The sequence below is a fragment of the Sapajus apella genome, unplaced genomic scaffold (assembly GCF_009761245.1).
Source record: "Sapajus apella isolate SASKATOON/1434 unplaced genomic scaffold, GSC_monkey_1.0 scaffold233, whole genome shotgun sequence".
Lineage (NCBI taxonomy): Eukaryota > Metazoa > Chordata > Mammalia > Primates > Cebidae > Sapajus > Sapajus apella.
In genome coordinates this window covers 199,562-215,391 of record NW_022437173.1, presented here as the reverse complement: position 1 = coordinate 215,391, position 15,830 = coordinate 199,562, and the positions used below count along the sequence as shown (strand labels likewise).

The 15,830-nt window shown below is 43.6% G+C and overlaps 1 protein-coding gene across 8 annotated transcripts in view; it reads left to right on the top strand.

Moving 5' to 3' along the window:
- Window positions 1–603: 603 nt before the first annotated feature.
- The window catches only part of ZNF331 (zinc finger protein 331), a 34,763-nt gene continuing 19,536 nt past the window's right edge, over window positions 604–15,830 (top strand). Inside the window, exons 1-2 of one of the 8 annotated variants that reach the window (XM_032271446.1) lie at window positions 604–875; window positions 2,604–2,670. The gene's annotated coding sequence lies outside the window, so the exon portion shown is untranslated. Of the gene's footprint in view, window positions 876–1,043; window positions 1,191–1,539; window positions 1,741–2,002; window positions 2,547–2,603; window positions 2,671–15,830 lie in introns of those variants that run through there. The other 7 variants (XM_032271445.1, XM_032271443.1, XM_032271444.1 and 4 more) reach the window with 7 other exon arrangements.

The following is a 15,830-nucleotide window of genomic DNA, read 5'->3' as shown; positions in this document are numbered from 1 at the left end:
CTTGCAGTTTTACCAGTAAGGAAAGTTTACCACACTGTGAAGTTAATAACTATCAGAACTCAGATTAACAGCCTCAAATCAGACCACAGAGCCTGTGTTAATTTCACTAAAACATCTCTGCTCAAATTATATGTATCTTTTTCACCTACCTTTTTCACTTACTGTTTCATCAGAACTTCTTTCTCAATTAATGAGTATTAGTAGCAAATGTACTCTATGTCATTGTATAACATACCATGATTTAATCTGATTTTCCTTTATCTCCCACTGCAAGATTTTCATTCTTAAAAATTATTCTCTGGAAATTCTGGGTAATGTCAGTGGATTATATCAGTGTTAATGTTCCGGTTGTGGTATTTTACACTACAGTCACCAGCGGGGGTAACCAGGTGAAAGGTACACAAGATCTCTCCATTTTATTTCTTGTAACTACATATGAATCTATAGGCTATCTACTTAAAAGAGAAAAACATTTACAGGAAAAAAGTATTTCGTGAACATACTTCAACATACGTTTGTGTACAGCTATAGCTACTTCCTTGGCATAAATACCAAAACGTGGAATTTTGAGTCGAACTGAGACTGTGGTTAAGTACCTGCAACATCCTATAGACCCTGTGACATTCATACTTGGAATGAGAGCTTGACTAACGGGGCATAACTGCTGCCTGCACATTGTTTACAGTCCAGCAAGGAAGGGACACCGAATAGCAGCTCGGGGCAGCCTGCGGCCTGCAGAGAAATCCAGGTGACACCCCAGAGGGGCTAGGAGAGGACACCCTTCTGAGAACAGTCATGGCTCGCCCGGCATCACCCCGCTCAGAGACCAGAGGAGGTCCCAGCTGGGGTGACACAGTCCCTCTCCACCCGGGAAGGTGCGTCTGCAGGGTCCAGGAAGGGACGTCTGCCAGGGGCAGGAAGGGCTTAGCATGGGGCTGCCTGCGCCAGCATTGGCCTGGGAACAACCCTGAGTCCCCTGCTTGGGAACAAACTGGACTACGTTTCCCAGAGACCATTCAGGAGTACGCCGCGCTGCATGCTGGGACATGGGGCTTGGGGCTCTGGTTTCCCCGGACACGGTCCTGCGTCCTCAAGCTTCTCACCCTCTCCCAAGGCCCCGGATTGGTCGGGCCTGAGCCGGGCATTCGCTTCCCAGGAGGAACCCAGGGATACCATCGGGGGACCACCGGGTGCGTCTGCGGCTTCGGGAGAGGTGGAGGAGGGAAAGAGGTGGTAGGGGTACGCACACACGTGTCAGTGTGTCAGCATCTGTGCACGCGCACATACGTGTTAGGCTCTGTTATGCCTGCCAATGCGTGTCAGGCCCCATGCACACATGCGTGTCGGTGTCTGCTTACGCACACGCCTGTCAGGGTCTGTGTGCCCACACATGCACGTCAGCGTCTCAGCACGCTATGTGTCAGGGTCTCTGTACGTGCACATACGTGTCGGGCTCTGTGCACATGCGTGCCGGGCTCTGCTGCCGCCTGTGCGCTCTGGCACCTGGGTGCGCGAGGCCCCGCCCGAGTCCGGGGTGCGCATGCGCACTGTCCTCCGGTGGGGGTTGGTGGCAGGACCAAGCGTGTGACGTACTTGCGTGGGAGTGCGAGGCTGACGCGGCGGCTCTGTCCCCTTAACTGTGACACGGGTGCCCGTGAGCGTCATTGGGGCCGTGGGTGCCGTTCCGGCTGCGCGTCTGCACTGGTGACGCAGCCATTGCCTCTTCGCCAGTCCGCGCAGGTGAGATTGGCTCGCGTGGCTCCAAGGGAGACGGGCACCGGGCTTCTGACGGTGACGCACTTGCTAGAGAGAGTTTGGGGTAACACAGCCAGGTTCTTCCCATAACTGGGGCCCGGGGGTGCTTCAGAGGCTTTGGGGCGACGCAGACCTCGTTGGCGCGTCCCCGGGACTGCGAGGCGAACTCTGGGGGCCGTGTGAGGGCGTAGCCGGGACGGTCTCCGTGGCCCACGGATGCGCCTTTGCACGGTTTGGGGTGGCGGGGCCGGCAGCATGGCCGTGCTGGGCGTTAGTGGGTGTGACGACCACAGATGTGTCTCGGGACAGCGTGTGCTGTGGTGAGGCTGAGCCGTGCAGGCTTGTAGTGCGTGAGGGTGATCGGGCCTTCTGGGTGGCGCAGGAGTGTGTGGCAGCGCGACCTGTAGCTCCAGCGTTACTGTTGCAGCCCCTGCCTTCACCCTCTAACCAAACGCTACCTGCCTGAGAACAAGGGCTGCAGAGAGAGGAGAGCACCTGAGCCCCGCCAGGAAATTCACCAACAAAAAGGCAGAAACAGCCATGAGGTGACGCTTTCAGAGCCAGACGTGCTCTCCATGCAGGCCGCCTGAGTGACAGGAGATGGTGGCTTTAGGAGTACTGCTTCTCCTGTAGAGGGACAAGTCCCTGGTGTGGGAGACGGGGAGAGAAGAGAGGCGGTTCCGCGCTTCATCATCTCTAACCTCAGCGTGCTCTTCAGGAGTCTCAGAAACCCCATCTCGGGGCCTAGTATTTCTCATTGGTTTCATTAGGTATGCCAGGTGTTTTCTAATGTTGCTTGTCCTTCCGAAAGATGTAGTGTCTTACCCTTCTGGTTTTGTTTCCCCTAGGCCAGCATCCTTCAGAAAAAGCATCCCCAAAGAGGAAGACGAATCGTTAAACATCTTAAATTTTCAGGTGAGTTTCCTTTCCTTTCTTTTTTTTTTAATTAAATGATAAGTGTTTATAAGACAAGACCAAACATTGAATGTAGGTGACCAAGATTTGAGTCCTGTTTCTGCCTTTTAACTTTTTGAGCCTTCTGAAGATAGGCTTGTGAGGAGGGTGAAATGCATGAACATGCATAAAACCGACAGACCAGCACCCCGGAGTGTAAGTGTGCAGTGAGTGCTGCTGTTACGTGTTAAGTCTGGATGTCTATACATCAGGAGCAACGTACATATGAAGGTAACTGGGATGGGTGTTTACAAGTTCACAGAATGAACCACAACCTCAAATGGTCTAGAACTGTTATCCTTAACTTGAGGGCTTTCCTTTACTCCACTTAAAACTTCATGAGGGACATTCTGTATATCATCAGTGTTAGTGTATTGGTCCACCACCACCACCCTAAGGAGATACTGTATAATTTCATGGCACTAAGAAGGGTGTACATGCCCCAAAGACACTTGGATCCATTGGTCTAGAATCAAAAACTGTGTTACCTTGACCACAATTACTGTTCAGGATGATGAAAATGGTTAAGTAACTATGCCACATTCATTTCATGGAACACTCTGCAGCTACAAAGAAGTAAGTTTAGTGATAGCCACAAGAAAGAAAAATGCAGCTGACATGATAATAAATTCTGCTAACAGTTATTAACAACCGAAAATGAAGGAAATGCTTAAATTGCCTAGAAATTCCATTGAATAAGACTTTTGTAAATGCCTTATCCAACATGACATTTTAATTTATTATTTAGGATTATTCATGAATCCTTTGGAAGAAAGTAGCCTGGCCACATTTATTGAGCACGTTTTTGTACCATACTTTCTTCTGTTTTGCACAGACTCCTTCATTTATTCTTACCTTAGTCTGTTCCGTCTAGTATTACGAAGAACCATAGACTGGTGGCTGAAACAACAAACATTTATTGCTCACAGTTCTGGAAGTCCAAGAAGAGGGCGCCAGCATAGTCAAGTTCTGATGCGGGTCCTCTGCCAGGTTGGAGACTGTCACCATCTTGCTATGTCCTCCCCGTGGAGGAAAGAAAGTGAGAGCTCTCTCAGGTCCTTTTCTTTTTTTTTGGACAGAAGTTGGCTCAGGCTGGAGTGCAACGGCATGATCTCAGCCCACTGCAACCTCCAGCTCCTGGGTTTGTGCAATTCTCCTGCATCAGCCTCCTGAGTAGCTGGGATTACAGATGTGCACCACCACGCCTGGCTAATTTTTGTATTTTTAGTAGAGATGGAGTTTCGCCATGTTGTCCAGGCTGGTCTCAAACTCCTGACCTCAGGTGATTAATTAGCTGGCCTCGGCCTTCCAAAGTTCTGGGATTACAGATGTGAGCTACTGTGCCCATCCTGTAGGAGGTATTCTGTGTCCTTGCTTTTGCTGGCTGCTAGATGCTGCCCACATTCCTTGGTTCGTGACCCCTTCTTCCATCATCAAAGCCTACAAAGACAGATCAAGTCCTTTTTCCATCACATCACTCTTTACTTCTCTCTTCACATGTTTCTGTTCATCTTCTAATTTTGAGGGCCCACTGAGGTAACTCAGGATAATCTCCCCTATGTCAGTGTCAGCCGATTAGCAATTTTAGTCCTTCTGCAACCTTCATTCCCCTTGGCCATGTAAGGTGCCAGAATTAGCATACTGAGATATTTCAGAGGTAATGATTTGGCCTCACACAGGCCAGGCCAATCCATTCAGAGTTTCCTTCATGATAACAATGTACTAGCTCCCCCATAACTATGTTTTTTTTTTGTTTTGTTTTGTTTTGAGATGGAGTCTTGCTCTGTCTCCAGGCTGGAGTGCAGTGGCACAATCTCAGCTCGCTGCAACCTCCGTCTCCTGGGTTCAAGCGATTCTTCTGACTCAGCCTCCAGAGTAGCTGGGACCACAGGCGCGTGCCACCACACCCGGTTAATTTTTGTATTTTTGTAGAGACGGGGTTTCACCATGTTGGCCTGGATGGTCTCGATCTCTTGACCTCATGATCCACCCACCTCAGCCTCCCAAAGTGCTGGGATTACAGGTGTGAGCCACCACGCCTGGCCTATGGTCCTTTTTTTTTTTTAAAAAAAATGTTATGCAGTCATATTTCTTTTTTTACGTGATTTTTTTTTTTTCTTACAGACAAGGTTGTGTTCTGTTGCTCATGTTTGAGTGCAGTGGCTTGATAATAGTTCACTGCAGTCTCAATCTCCTGGGCTAAAGTGATCTTCCCACTTCAGTCTCTCAAGTACTGGAATTACAGGCACAAGCTGCTGTACCCTTTGAATAGGATTAATGCAGGCCTGATGACGGGGAAAAAGAGTTCCCAAGAAGCCCTTAAAGAAGAATCTCCAAATTACCCATAATTGTACCATCCAGAGATAATCACTGATTAACATTTTAAACGGGTGGCACTTTGGGAGGCCAGAGTGGGAGGATCACTTGAGGCCAGGAGTTTGAGGCCAGCCTGGGCAACAGTGAGACTCTGTCACTACAAAAATTAAAAATTGACAAAAATTGGCCAGGCGCCGTGGCTCACGCCTGTTGTCCCAGCACTTTGGGAAGCTGAGGCGGGCAGATCATGAGGTCAAGAGATGGAGACCATCCTGACCAACATGGTGAAACTCTATCTCTACTAAAAATACAAAAATTAGCTGGGCATGGTGGCACATGCCTGTAGTCCCAGCTACTCAGGAGGGTGAGGCAGGAGAATCGCTTGAACCCGGGAGGCGGGGGTTGCAGTGAGCTGAGATCAAGCCACTGCACTCCAGTCTGGCCACAAAAGGAGACTCTGTCTCAAAAAAAAAAAAATTAGCCAGGGATGGTGGTGCATACTTATAGTTTCAGCTACTCAGAAGGCTGAGGTGGTCTGATCACTTGAGTTTAGGAGTTCCAGGGTGCAGTGAGCCATGATTATACCACTGCACTGTGAGCCTGGGTGACAAAGGGAGACAGTGTCTTAAAAAAAAAACCCAAGAAAAAAACATTCGAAATGATGGTATTTATGTTTCTAGTCCTCTTCTTTGCCTTTAAGCATGTGTGTGTGTTTTGTTTGTTTTTGGAGTATTGAATCTTGCTAATTAATCATAAATGAGCCAAAGACTCCAAATCTTAATTAATAAAAGGAATCTAACCCAGCCATGAGTCTCCCTACACCTGTGTAATGAGGGTTAGGGTAGGGAATCGAAGGGTTATGCCAGTGATCTTTGCCTTGCTTTGAAATATTTCTCACATATTTCTACCTTATAGGATTAGAAATACATCACCTGAATCTAACCTATGGCAACCAATTTTCAAGAAAGACAGCCCTTTAGAATTAGGTTATAGGCCGGGTGCGGTGGCTCACGCCTGTAATCCCAGCACTTTGGGAGGCCGAGGCGGGTGGATCACGAGGTCAAGAGATCAAGACCATCCTGGTCAACACGGTGAAACCCCGTCTCTACTAAAAATACAAAAAATTAGCTGGGCATGGTGGCGCGTGCCTGTAATCCCAGCTACGCAGGAGGCTGAGGCAGGAGAATTGCCTGAACCCAGCAGGCGGAGGTTGCGGTGAGCCGAGAGCGCCATTGCACTCCAGCCTGGGTAACGAGCGAAACTCCGTCCCAAAAAAAAAAAAAAAAAAAAAAAAAAATAGAATTAGGTTATAGAATTGTAATGTTTCTTTCCCGGGACATCACAGTAATGACTAGTGAACATTAATTACTGGATGCCTTGCAGATACAGACTTTCCATGTAACATTAGCAAGATTCTTTGTGCAAGTAACAAATATGGACTGTCTGAGTAACATTTCCAAGATAGAAAAAGAATTAGATGACAGTATCTCCTGTGTATCTCCCTTATCCCATGGAACACAAGATTCAACCTCTTGCTAGTGTTCTCAAAATTGGCATCTTCTCAGATTAGAGTCATTAAATTCGATTTTCTTGTGCAGAACAATGTCTCTGTCCCCCTAATTGCTGATGGAAAGGGAACATTTCCTCTATATTTCTTAGAATCTCTTTTGCTAATGTATTCATTTTGCTAAACAAAATGATTTCATTCTTAACATCAGACTCCGAATGCTATTTTTGGCTAATATTGATTACATGGACAGCGGGTTCAAGGAAGGCAAATTTTACCATTAGGAAAAAAAAGGAGGGGGCCATGCATGGTAACTCACACCTATAATCTAAAGCACTTTGGGAGGCTGTGAGGCAGGAGGATCGCTTGAGCCCAGAAGCTCAAGATCAGCCTGGGCAATGTGGTGAGACCCTATCTCTATTATGAATTTTCTTTTTTTTTTTTTTTTTTTTTTTTTGGAGCTAGAGTCTCGCTCTGTCACCCAGGCTGGAGTGCAATGGCTCGATCTGCAACCTCCACCTCCCGGGTTCAAGTGATTCTGCTACCTCAGCCTCCCGAGTAGCTGGGACTACAGGCATGCACCACCATGCCCAGCTAATTTTTGTATCTTTAATAGAGACGGGGTGTCACCATGTTGGCCAGGCTGGTCTTGAACTCCTGACCTCATGATCTGCCTGCCTTGGCCTCCCAAAGTGCTGGGGTTACAGGTGTGAGCCACTGCAACCTGGCCTTTATTATGAATTTTTTAAATTAAAAATAATAGAAAAATTTTTTAAAAAGGAAGATTGGCTGACATGAGTTGATCTTCAGTAATAACCATATTACTATATTAATATATTTATTAATGCATATTGCTGTATTAACGGTAATGCCATATTAATTGTGATACCATATTATCATGGTATTGAACACTGTTAATGACAGGGTCCTGGCTCTCACGTCTCACTAGGGGCCGCTGCTCTCAGGCAGGTACCCCATGGTCAATACCATATTACCATATAATACCATATTACCATATTAATGGTAATACCATATTAATTGTAATACCATACTACCGTATTAATGTGTTTATTACTGTAATAAACATGCTATCGAGTGTTTTACATAGATTGTCTTACTTGCCATTTGTAACAATCTTGCCCTGTAGTGTCTTTATTCCATTTTATCAGTGATGAAACAGGCACTGTGACGTTAACTGCCAGAGTGCAAATTCACATCTCGAAAGTCAGAGCACATGGCCTGTGTTTGTAATTTCACCAAAACATCTCTGTCCAATTATATACACCTTTTTAATTTACCTTCTTCACTTGGTAATTCATCATAAACATTTTCTCAGAAGATTTTCTCAAATTGTCTCAATTCTCAGTAAGAATATTATTAGTGTTCCATGCCATCATATAGCAGACCATAATTTATTTAATCTATCATCTCCTGTGAGACATTCTATTTTTTCATTGTTAAAACAGTATTATTCTCTGGAAATTGTAGGTAAGATCAGGGATGGATTCTATGTCAGTGTCCTGGCTGTGATATACTGTACTGTAGTTTTAGAAGGTATCACTACTGGTGTAAGTCAGGTTAAGGGTACACCAGATCTGTCTGTATTATTATTTACAACTACATGTGAACCTACAGTTATCTCAGTTTTTTAGAAAAAGAAATTGCTTTCCTAGAAAAGAAATTTTCCTTGATCACCCTTTCACATACATTTGTGTACTTTTCTGTTTTCTTGGAATAAATTCCAAATGTGGAATTTTGAGTCAAAATTAGATGTTTGTTTTCCTGTGATCCTCATTCTGAAAAATAGAAAGGACAAAAAAAGACGTTCGTTAAGAGCCTGCACTGTGCCACACCCTGTGACATCGGTACTAGGAATGAGCGCGTGATGAACAGGGCACAACTGCTGCCGGCACTTTGTTTACAGCACAGCCAGGAAGGGACATGAAATAGCAGCTTGGGGCAGCCTGTGCTGGTGGCCTGCCGAGAACTCCAGGTGACGTCCAGAGGGGTTAGGTGGGGACACCCTTCTGAGGATAGCTATCGCTCACCTGGCATCACCCCACTCAAAGGCCAGACACGGTCCCAGCTGGGGTGGCACGGCCCCTCTAACATCCCCCCATGGACACTCAGTAGGCCACGCCCCCAGTCAGTCACATACAATCCTAGACCAGTCACTGACCCACAGTCTGACATCTGTATTTCCATCATCTCTGCTGCCTCCTCTGCCTTCACCTTCCAACCATGTCATACCTGCCTGAGAGCAGCGGCTCCTAGTGGGGGATGTGAGAGCCAGGACCCTGTCATTAACTTAACCTACAAAAAGGGCACAGTCATAGCCATAGGTAACAATGTTCAAGCCAGAAGTGTTTTCCGTACAGGCTCCTGTGTGGCAGTGACAGAAAGCCTCTGGAGTGCAAGTCCTCATGGAGGGGAGAGATGATTAACTTGGTAGGTGGGTTTCAGGGAACCGTGTGTTCTAGAACCCCAGTAAATACAGGTTAGTCCCCAAGAACTCTGAAACTCACAAATGCCAGTGTCCTCTTAATTCGGATTGGTTTTGGCTATGGCCTGGGGGCAGGTATGCCCTGGAGGGTATTTGCTAATGCAGCCTGTGCTCCAGAAAGACCCTAGGGTCTCATTCTTCCTTTTCCATTAGGGTGGCATCCTTCAGAAAAAGCATGCTGAGAGGGAAGAATTATTTAGGTTGGTGCAAAAGTAATTGTCATTAAAGGTAATGGCAAAAATTGTAATTACTTTTGCACCAACCTAAATAATTAAGCAATTGTGGTTTTTGCCATTACCTTTAATGGCAATTGCTTTTGCACTGACTTAGTATGTGTCTTAAAGTCCACTCTCCACATGAGTTACCTTTTTTGTTCATTAAATGATTTGTGTTTATATGAGTTAGGACTGTTTACTCTTTATGGCCCCAAATATACCCCCAATAGCAATCTCCCAGTAATTCCTCCCCAGCAGATGTGGCAAGGGCCATGCAGGTATATTCCTCTCTGTAACCCTTGGTGACCGGCCCTCTCCTCTGAGTATTCACAAACCCATTTGTCAGATTGTTGACATCCTGTGTGCTGTGGTTTTCTAAGATCTGATGGTATAGAAAAATACCTCCTAGAGGTTGATGTTAGCGCTTTATTTTACAGTGTGTGTTTGTAAGGAAGGGATTGGTTTTTAGGTGGAGTCAAACACAGATATCTTTGGTATTTTCCATGGGACTGATGTTTAGAGCACAAGAAAAGAGAAAATTAACTTGTTTAGTCAGCACCTGGCAAAGTTGTCAGCTTTGTGAGGCTTTTAAGAGTGGAGTTTGGGTTGGGTGCGGTGGCTCACACTTGTAATCCCAGCACTTTGGGAGGCCAAGGTGGGTAGATCACCTGAAGTCAGGAGTTCGAGACCAGCCTGGCCAACATGGTGAAACCCCATCTCTTAAAAAAAAAAAAAAAAAAAAAGAGTGGAGTTGGAACAAATTTCTGTGTCATCAAAGGAAGGGATGTTTTTCACTATGCAGTAAATCAAAATTTATTCTGTTAACTTGGACTTCTTTGAGCTGACAGCTTCTGTTTTTCTTCAGTTCTCCCTTAGTGTGAACTGTGAGAAACCACATGGTTTAATGTTGAGTATGAGTTACAGATCTAGGGCAGAGGTTGGCAGATGTCTTCTGTAAGATTAGGTAGTGAAGATTTGATGCTTTGTAGGCCACTTATGGTTCCATATACAATTTTTTCCTTTTACTTATTTTGGATTATTATATATGTAATGTTAATTTTTCATTTTGATTTAAGTGGCAATTTATATATGTGTATGGTATACAGAGGTTTTGATCTGTGTATACACTATGGAATGACAAATCAAGCTGACTAACATGTCCCTCAACTCACTGATAATCATATTTGCAATGAGAACATTTAAATCTACTCTCCTGGCATATTTAAAGTACACAATATTATTCGTTGTATTTAGTCACCATGCTAGACAATAAATCTCCAGAAATTATTCCCATTTGATCTCCTTTAATCTTCTCATTCCCCATCACCCTCCCAGCCCCTGGTAACCTCCTCTCTTTTTCTGTGAGTTTGATTTTTTTTACACTCCACATGTAAATTACATCATGCAGGATTTGTCTGTGTCTAGTTCATGTTGTTACCATAACAGGATTTCCTTCTTTTTAAAGGCTGAATGGCATTGCATTGTGCATTGTGTATCTGTACACTTGCTTTATCCATTCCTGATGAGTATGTAGCTTGATTCCTTATCTGGGCTACTGTGAATAACGCCTCTCAGTGGACATGGGAGCAGAGGTGTCACTCTGACATACTAATTACATTTTCTTCAGGTATATACCCAGAGTGGGATTGCTGAGTCATATGATAGTTTTTAGTTTTTTGAGGAATCTCCATAGTGTTTTCCATAATGGCTGTACTAATTTGCATTCTGACCAACAGTGTACAAGGGTCCTCTTTTCCCCACATCCTTGCCAACATGTTATCTTTATTTTTTATTTTTAGTAAAAGCCATTCTTACATGGATGAGTTGGTATCTCATTGTGGTTTAACTTTGTGTTTCCCTGAATAATACCAGTGACCTTGAGCAATTTTTCACAAACTTATGGCAATTTGTATGTGTTCTATCAAGAAATGGCTGTTCAAGTTGTCTGCCCATTTATCATCAGGGTTGTTTGCTTTTTGCTGTTGAGTTGTTTGAGTTCCTTATGTATTTTGTTGTTTTTGTTTATTTTTGTTATTTAGACAGGGTCTTGCTCTGTCATCCAGGCTGGGGTGCCATGGAGCAATCATAGCTCACTGCAGCCTTCACCTCCTGGACCCAAGCAATCCTTCTGCCTCACTCAGCCTCCTGAGTAGCTGGGGCTACAGGCACATGCCATCATGTCTGGCTAATTTTTCAGTTGTTTTTTTTTTTTTTTTTTTTTTTGAGACGGAGTTTCACGCATGTTACCCAGGCTGGAGTGCAATGGCGCGATCTCGGCTCACCGCAACCTCCGCCTCCTGGGTTCAGGCAATTCTCCTGCCTCAGCTTCCTGAGTAGCTGGGATTACAGGCATGCACCACCATGCCCAGCTAATTTTTTGTATTTTTAATAGAGACGGGGTTTCACCATGTTGACCAGGATGGTCTCGATCTCTTGACCTCGTGATCCACCCGCCTCGGCCTCCCAAAGTGCTGGGATTACAGGCTTGAGCCACCGCGCCCGGCCTAATTTTTCAGTTTTTTTGTAGATATGGGAGTCTCACCATATTGCCCAGGCTGATCTTAAACTCCTGGGCTCAAGCTATCCTCCCACCTCAGCCTTCCAAAGTTCTGGGATTACAGGCATGAGCCCCCATGCCTGGCCCTATTTTGGATATTAACCCCTTATCAGATATATAGTTTACAGATATTCTCTCCCAGTCTGTAGGCTACCTTTTCACTTTGCTGTTTCCTTTGCTATGTGGAAGATTTTTAGTTTGACATAGTCCCATTTACTTATTTTTGCTTTTGTAGGATGATCTAGTGTGATAGCCAAAAACTCATTGCCAAGGGCAGTGTGAAGGAAAATTTTCCCTATGTATTCTCCTCGTAATTTTACAGTTTACTGGTCTTACTTTTATGTCTTTAATCCGTTTTGACTTCTTTTTTTTTTTTGAGACTGAGTCTCACTCTGTCACCCAGGCTAGAGTGCAGCGGCATGATCCCGGCTCACTGCAACCTCCACCTCCCAGGTTCAAGTGGTTTTCCTGCCTCAGCTGCCTCAGTCTCCTGACTAGCTGGGATTACAGGCTCCTGCCACCACACCCAGTTAATTTTTGTATTTTTTGTAGAGATGGAGTTTCACCATGTTGGCCAGGCTGGTCTTGAACTCCTGACCTCAAGTGATCCACCCACCTCGGCCTCCCAAAGTGCTGGGATTATAGGTGTGAGCTACTGCTCCTGGCCTCATTTTCTATATGGCGTAAAATAAGTGTCCACTTGCATTCTTCTGCATGCAAATATCCAGTTTTCCCAACACCATTTATTGAAGAGATCACCCTTTCCCCATTGTGTGATTTTGGCACCTTTGTCAAAGATCAGTTGACCATGAATTTGGGTTTGTTTCTGGGCTCTATTCTTCCATTGTATATGTTTTCATGCCAGTATTATAACCCTAATAGTCCATTGCCCCATGAGCACTGCACAACAGTACACCAGGTTGCAACAAAGAAAGCAGCTTTACTGTAAGGTTGCAGGACAGAGAGATGGGATGAAAATCAAATCTGCCTTCCTAAGGAGTTTGGAGCTAGGGTTGCTAAGGGTTTTGGAGTAGGCCACAGTGTGGAAATCCCTGGTTGAAGAGTGCAGGGTAGAGTCATGGGACAGGAAGATGAAGAAACTGTTCTCATGTTGATTCCATTCCTCTGTGGATGCCTTCAGACTGCTTGGCGTCATCTGTTTCACTGGAATTTGGGACCTGAGAAATATCTTATGCAATTAGAAGTCTCATGATTCTAACCTCAGAAATCCTATCTATGGGAACAGTGGGGACTCTGTCTCAAAAAAAAAAAAAAAAAAAAACCAAAAAAAAAAACCACTTTAAAAAATATTTTTCATATTGTTTTCTAGCCTGTATTTTACTTATTTTTTGCTCTAATCTTTATTATTTCCTTTCTTCTTATCTTTGGACTCCATTTGTTTGTTTTCTGGCTCCTTGAGGTGAAATGTTAGTTTGCTTGAGATCTTCCTTCTTTCTTGATGTAGCTGTTTATTGCTATAAACTTCCGGCTTAGAACTGCCTCTCTTGCATCCTTTAAGATCTGAGATGTTGTGTCTCAAAATAGTTTTACAATTTCTTCCCTGGCCCATTGGTTGTTTAGTATCATGTTGCTTAATATCCACATATTTTTAAATTTACCTACATTTTTCCTGTTACTGATTTTAGCTTTATGTCCTTGTGGTTGGGAAAGATGGTTCATATGATTTCAGTCCTCAGAAATTTCTTAAGATTGATCTGTCCTGGAGAATGTTGAGAAGAATGTACAGGCTGCTGCTATTAGACAGACGGTGCAGAATACAACCGTGAGGTTCATTTGGTCTGAACTGTAATTCAAGTCAGTGTTTCCTTGTTAATTTTTCTGTCTGAATGATCTTTCCTTTGTTGAAAGTAGGATTTGAAGTCCTCTTATCATTGTATTAAAATCTAACTCTCCCTTCAGATTTCTTAATGTTTGTTTTACGTATTTAAGAGCTCCAATTATGGATGCATACATATCTATGTTAGTATATCATCTTGATTGATGGACTGATTTTATTATATAATGACATTCTTTGCTTCTCTTTACAGTTTTTGATTTAAAGTCTATTTTGTCTTTTTATTTTTGAGATGGAATCTCACTCTGTCACCCAGGCTGGAGTGCAGTGGCCAGATCTTGGCTCATTGCAACCTACACCTCCTGGGTTCAAGCAATATTCTCCTGTTTCAGCCTCCCAAGTAGCTGGGATTACAGGCCCCTGCCACCACGTCCAGCTAATTTTTGTATTTTTAGTAGAGATGGGGTTTCTTTTTTTTTTTTTTTTTTAAATAAAGACGGGGTTTTGCCATGTTGGCCAGGCTGGTCTCGAACTCCTGACCTCAGGTGATCTGTCTACCTTGTCCTCCCAAAGTGCTGGGATTACAGGTGTGAGCCCCACACCCAGCCATTAATCATTTTTTTAAATTAGGACTCCCTTAACTTAAATTTCTTATAATGGGATTAATGCAGGCCAACGGCAAAAAAATGCAGTCCTCTAAGGAGCTCATAAGGAAGAATCTTAAAATTAATTACCCATAATCCCATCTAGAGATAATTATTGCTAATAATATTTTGGTATATATGTTTATAGTCTTCTGCTTCCCCTCTAAACATGTACGTGTTTTTGTTTCTGGAGCAGTACATCCTTGTAATTGATAAAGTAAATGAATCAAAGACTTTCCAAATGGTCATCTGTAAAAGGCATCCAGCCCAGCCACGGGTCATATTTTACCTGTGAGCATATGGGGATGGGAGGGGTGTGTCAGTGATCTTTGTCTTGTTTTGCAAAACCTCTCATATATTTACACCTTATGGGATTAGAGACACATCATCTGAAACTAATCCCATGGCAATAAATTATTTTAAAAAATAGCACCCTTGGAATAAGTTCTGTGTCTGTGGATTCAACCACAGGTCAAAAATATTTTTGGGAAAAAAATAGGATGTTTGCATCTGTACTGAACGTGTGTAGACCTTTATTCTTCTCATTCTAAACAATACAGTATGAAAATTATTACCATAGCACATATGTTAAATATGAAGAATCTACAGATGATCTAAAGTGTACAGGAGAATGTGCATAGGTTATGTGCCAATACTACACCACTTTGTATAAGGGTCTCAAGCATTGGAGGATTTCGATATCCAGGCGGGTTCTAGAACAAATCTGGATACTGAGGGATGGCTCTACAGCCTTTCAGAATTAGATTTTCTATGATTTTAATGGTTCTTTCAAAGACCATGACAGTAATCACTGACGCCTGTTGCCTTACAAATGCGCTTGTACAAGTAACATATCTATGATTACATGTACAAATAAAAAACAACTACTATACAAATAACAAATCCAAGATAAGTGAAATTGAGTACAGTGGCAATTAAAATGGTTTGCATAAATTCCTAGAACACATGATTCATCCTCTTTCTAATGTTCCCAGTTTGACATCTTCTAAGATGGTATTATTTGAGCACAGTTTTTGATGCAGAATCATCTCTCTGTTCCCCTGCTTGCTTGTGAGAGGGAACATTTCCTCTTTATGTGTCTTAGAATCTTTTTACCTAGCATGCTTAAACAAAACAAATTTCATTCTTAACATCAGGCTCTGAAAGTTCTTTTTAATTAGCATACACTATATAGACAGCTGGTTTGACAAGTACATATTTTAGCATAATAAAAAAACAGCAGGCTGGGTGCAGTGGCCCTCACCTGTAATGCCAGCACTTTGGGAGGCCAAGGAGGCAGATTGCTTGAGCTCAGGAGTTCAAGGCCAGCCTGGGCAGTGTATTGAGACCCCATCTCTATAAAATAAAAATGAAAAAATACAGAAACTAGCCAGACATGGTGGTGTGCACCTGCAATTCCAGCTCTTGAGAGACTAAGGTGGGAAGATGACTTGAGCCTAGGAGACAGAGGTTGAGGTCATACCACCGCTCTCCAGCCTGAGTGACAAAGCGAGACCCTGTTTCAAAACAATTAAAAACAGCAGATGAGTTTCTTTTTTAAGACTGGATTCAGGATAATGTAAT